A 6,306-nucleotide genomic window follows, 5' to 3' on the forward strand; every position below is an offset into this window, starting at 1 on the left:
AAGAAGTGAATCTTGCATAATCATTATGTACGACGTATTTATTAATTATTTTAATAAAAGATATAAATTCAGGCAATATTTATATTTCGATACGAAGAAATAGAAGCTACTATTATATTATATAAGGCGCGAAACAAAAAAGAAGAAGATATGAAAATTGACTGTTATGTTATAAGTAAAATGAGCCAAAAACTAGTAAGCCTATTAAAATAAATATAAAATAATAAAATATAAAAATGTCTAATAGTATGGATGAATATGCATAAATTATTCTTCTTTCGCATAATAGTCTTGTTAATATGTTTATAACCAGGACACTTCATCAGAAACATCGTGAAGCAGCAGAAAAGCGTGAAGGTCCGATCGAGTGGTGTTGAGATCGTTATCGAGTCGAAATGGATTAATAGATCATGGATAATCGATCAGCAGAGAAAAATATCATTTCTAAATGTTATACTTGTCTCTTTTCATTCTTTCAATTTCCCTGCATTTTAACGTTACTTGATTTATTTCACAGAAGATGATATCATGCGTCAAATATTATATCACAGTTCTTGACATCTTTTTGTTGTAAATAAAATTTCATAGGTAATTTTATGATTACGAGTAAAATTTGTTTTCACAACAATAGAATCATTATTTTTTAAACATATTTATTATTTTAAATCATCCTATAATTACATTATTTAGTATTATATAATATAAGAGAGATATATATAACGTATTTCGTACAATTTACGAACGTCGTAAGAAAACATCAAACTTATTACCAATATCTTTAACAGTAAATGTAAGAAGTATAACTTTCAAGATTTCGATTATCTTTGGCAATATTGCAAAATTTAAGTAAATTACATATTTAATAAAGATATTTATTGCATAATTTTATTCTTATAAAATTTGTGTAAGATCCAAAAATTCGTAAACCATTACAGTATGTTAAAATAAAAATATCGGAGACTTAAATAAAATATTTAAATATTAAAAAATCTGTATTTAAAAGTTTGAATTTGAGTTTGTAAATTATTTTTATCGCAATCAAACGAAAATTCTGTATATTCTATACACTTTTTACAATCTATATACATGTATAATACATTCATATTTTGCCATATGCACCACAAATTTTATAATATAATTTAAAAATTAACGAGTCGAGTTAACAACGATAGTGTTTTTACACATATTTCTAAGATCTTTTATGATCAAGTGCCAACAAATCTTCAGTAAAATAACAGAAAATGTAACAATTTACTATTATCAGTAATATAGTATTACTTATATCATTAATAATATATTAATATCTTATAATATAATTTAATTCTGGCTTATTTTCGATTTGGTTCATATGTAGGTACATAAATACATACATTGACTATATATGCAATCGTCTGTCGGACATGCATATATATATATACTTTGTCAGGCTTCTACTATGCCGACTGTCAACTTTGTCGTCCACTCTATAACCCGCCCTCTCAATGTGTTTTCCCGCAACATTGACTGGATACATTGAGTTTCTATACCTCGTCAGATAAGGAGCCCAGAGTAAAAATTGTAAAAGTTCTTTTTAAGAGAAAACTCTATTTTTCCAATCATAAACCTAATTCAAACATAAACAAATCCAGTCATACTCGTTGTTAGTCAAGTCTACCAATAGTACGCACCAGTATAAAAATTATATATACCATATATATAAGGACATTCAATTCGCGTGGGAGCTTATTCTTTTGATCTGCGGAACCGTATAGATAGAAACAGAACTTTTATTTACTTATTAATAACTAGATTATAATAGTTACTCTATTCATTTATAACAATATATTTTTAATCTAAAACAATTACTCCATTAATATTTTACAATTATACTATTAATTTATAATAGTTGCACCGTTTCACTATAATAGTACAGTTACTTTCATCATAAACTGACATTTGATAAAAATTAGCAGAGTTCTAAGTGAAAAACTAGTACCACAGAAGCGTAAATTTTGCTTTAGCTTGTAAAAATGATTGAAATTATAAAAATCATTACTGTAATATATTGTTGAAGGCGTCAATTTACAATAAAAATTAAAAAATTATTGAATTCCATTGTGTTATAACGGGAAAACCAACGTGCAAAATATCAAAATACCGTTACTGGTCGATTGACATTTCGGCGCAATGTCAACTGCATGTCAGTGGTATATAAGAAACACGCTTCTCGCGCGCGAGCTCATTTGCACTACACCTGCCCGACCGTAAAGAACGGAGAACTGTTAGGAATTAAATTATCAATTTATAACGTTTAAACTACTAAACAAAAACATTTAGACTATAAACTAATAACATTTAAACTATTAATTCATAATATCTAAACTATTATTTTATAACATTTAAGCCATTAATTTATAACATTTAAACCATTAATTAACAGCATTTAAGCCATTAATTTATAACATTTAGGCTAATAAATAACAACATTTAAGCCATTAATTTATTACATTTAAACTATTAATTAACAACATTTAAACTATTAATTTATAATATCTAAATTATTATTTTATAACATTTAAACTATTAATTAACAACATTTAAGCTATTAATTTATAACATTTAAACCATTAATTAACAGCATTTAAGCCATTAATTTATAACATTTAGGCTAATAAATAACAACATTTAAGCCATTAATTTATAACAATTAAACTGTTAATTAACAACATTTAAACTATTAATTAACAACATTTAAGCTATTAATTTATAACATTTAAACCATTAATTAACAGCATTTAAGCCATTAATTTATAACATTTAGGCTAATAAATAACAACATTTAAGCCATTAATTTATAACATTTAAACCATTAATTAACAGCATTTAAGCCATTAATTTATAACATTTAGGCTAATAAATAACAACATTTAAGCCATTAATTTATAACATTTAAACTACTAATTAACAACATTTAAACTATTAATTTATAATATTTAAACTATTATTTTATAACATTTAAACTATTAATTTACAACATTTAAACTATTAATTTATAATATCTAAACTATTATTTTGTAACATTTAAACTATTAATTAACAACATTTAAACTATTAATTTATAACATTTAAACCATTAATTAACAGCATTTAAGCCATTAATTTATAACATTTAGGCTAATAAATAACAACATTTAAGCCATTAATTTATTACATTTAAACTATTAATTAACAACATTTAAACTATTAATTTATAATATCTAAACTATTATTTTGTAACATTTAAACTATTAATTAACAACATTTAAACTATTAATTTATAACATTTAAACCATTAATTAACAGCATTTAAGCCATTAATTTATAACATTTAGGCTAATAAATAACAACATTTAAGCCATTAATTTATTACATTTAAACTATTAATTCACAACATTTAAACTATTAATTTATAATATCTAAATTATTATTTTATAACATTTAAACTATTAATTAACAACATTTAAGCTATTAATTTATAACATTTAAACCATTAATTAACAACATTTAAGCCATTAATTTATAACATTTAGGATATTAAATAACAACATTTAACTCGTTAATTTAAAGTATTTAAACTATTAAATAACAATGTTTAGGCTATAAACTAACAACATTTAAACTATTAATTTATAATATCTAAACTATTATTTTATAACATTTAAGCCATTAGTTAACAACATTTAACCCATTAATTTATAACATTTAAGCTATTAATATATAACATTTAAATCATTAATTAACAACATTTAAGCATTAATTAGCAACATTTAAGCCATTAATTAACAACATTTAACCCATTAATTAACAACATTTAACCCATTAATATATAACATTTAAATTATAAATTTATCACATTTAAACTATTAATTTATAATATTTTCGTATTCTAATAACCAACATTCACAGTATATATTCTAAGAATGAACAGTATAATTCGTGCAAACGGTTGCATTGCATGTAGGGTATTCGCAAGCATTTGTTCGCTATCGAGAAATATCTCAAAATTTTCAACTAATATTTTTTATACTTGTTCCAGTTTCTTAATAATAATGTTTAAATTTAAAGAAAATAGCTGTATTTTCTAAATAAACGGTCGATAGGAAAAAGAAAAATATTGTTGAAACAATGTTTCGTTTCTTTCCCACCTAGCCAACGCACCACCCACCCCCGCCCTTAAATAGCTTTATTTTCAGGGAACATTTGTGACCGCGCGCAATGCGGTTGTAGAGTCAGTGTTTGCTACGCAATAGTTTCTTTTCAATATTTTGAAATCACGGTATTTTTGATCAAATTAGATCGAATAATCACACGCGAAAGTAATAAAATTTTATCAATTAAATTTGTACGCGATATAAGAGTATTTGTTCGCTTATGATAATTTTAACGGCCGCGGAAAAGTAGTCATATTTTATATATTTTTGTGCATTCGTTTTTGGTATTAGAGTCAGTGCATCTCTCAAGAGGATAAGATAAAGTCTCTCCAGGAGCTGAAGGATGTAAGTAGTTTGATATATCGTATTTCAATTTATTCGATTCTTTGTATTTTGTTTGAATTATTGTTAATTAGAAAATAAATATGATCGAAGTATTAAAGTGTTAATATTCAATTACAATAAAATTATCTCTGATATGCATCGAAAATCACTGAATTCCCAATTTTTTCATTGCAAACTTTTATATCAGTTTCATTTTGCTACATTCTTATTACGGTTTATTGGAATTCCAATCTTTATCGTTGCTAAAGTTACAAATGAAATAATCTTGCATTTTTCATTATCTCCAACTTTTCAAATAATTAGCTTGGTAATAAACTACATATATTAAGATCTACGAGTATTACTATTTAAAACATTATATCAAGCTAAAAATTGCTTTAATATAGTCCAGTCTAGATCATCCAAAACTGTTTTGGTGATCTAGATAGGGCGAATACCCCCCGCGGGGACATCGTGGGACATCGTGGGACCCCGTGGGACCCCGTGGGACACCGTGTGATCCGTGCATTTTGGCCTTAATTAATCGTAAGATAGATACCTATATTAAGTGCATTGTGAGCCCATTCTGTACAACGATACTTATCCATCTTGGAACGAAAAATAAAAATCACGTTTCCCTTGATTTCCTCGCTTACCACACTAGAAAAACTGCATCCGCGATTTATCGGTTCGCAATCGCTCAGTTCTTCCAAACTGTCGCATAACAGGCGGGTCTCTTGCGTAGTCACCTCCTCGTGGTGAGACCTGGTAATTGGTATCGTTTTCCAAAAATTAATCAGTTGATTAATCTTTGGAAAACAATACCAAGCTAAGAACTACGCACCAGTCCGGTTTGGATCTCCAAAAGCCGCCAAAAGAATTTTGGATGATCTAGACTGGACTGCAACGTGGGACACCGTGGGACACCGTGGGACACCGTGAGACACCGTGGGACACCGTGGGACACCGTGGGACACCGTGGGACACCGTGGGACACCGTGGGACACCGTGGGACACCGTGGGACACCGTGGGACACCGTGGGACACCGTGGGACACCGTGGGACACCGCTGGTCCAGTTTGGGTCTCCAAAAGCCGCCAAAAGAATTTTGGATGATCTACATTGGACTGCAACGTGGGACACCGTTGGTCCAGTGTGGATCTCCAAATGCCGCGAAAAGAATTTTGGATGATCCAGACTGGGCTGCACCGTGGGACATCGTTGGACACCGTTGGACGACGTTGGACGACGTTGGACGACGTTGAACAACGTTGGACATCGTTGGACACCGTTGGACGACGTTGGACGACGTTGGACGACGTTGGACGACGTTGGACGACGTTGGATACCGTGGGACACCGTGGGACACCGTGGGACGTCGTGGGACACCGTGGGATATGTCTTGACTATGTCGAATCCATTCTGAGCCCATTCTGTACAATGATACTTATCTGACTTGGAACGAGATATAAAAACCTATTCTTTTCCTCTGAATATTGCAGTTATTTTGTGCACAGGAGTCGTGAGTCCATTGATTCTTTTGAAAGATGGCGAACGATACTACATTTGTTTTAAATTCTACTTATTTTTTGTGCAAGTTATTTATCGATAATAGAGATAATATAAAAGTAACAAGAAAATTAACATATGTACGCAAAGACTATTAATGATCAATTCGATAAATTTGTATGGTCAATTTAATGATCAATCCGATGAATTTATTTGATATACAATTTATATTTATTTTAAAATATATTTGATACATATTTCATAATAGATAATTTCTTAATTATTTGGAATACTAAGATTAACG

This window comes from Bombus affinis, chromosome 9 (genome assembly GCF_024516045.1).
Source record: "Bombus affinis isolate iyBomAffi1 chromosome 9, iyBomAffi1.2, whole genome shotgun sequence".
In the NCBI taxonomy this organism is placed as follows: Eukaryota; Metazoa; Arthropoda; class Insecta; order Hymenoptera; family Apidae; genus Bombus; species Bombus affinis.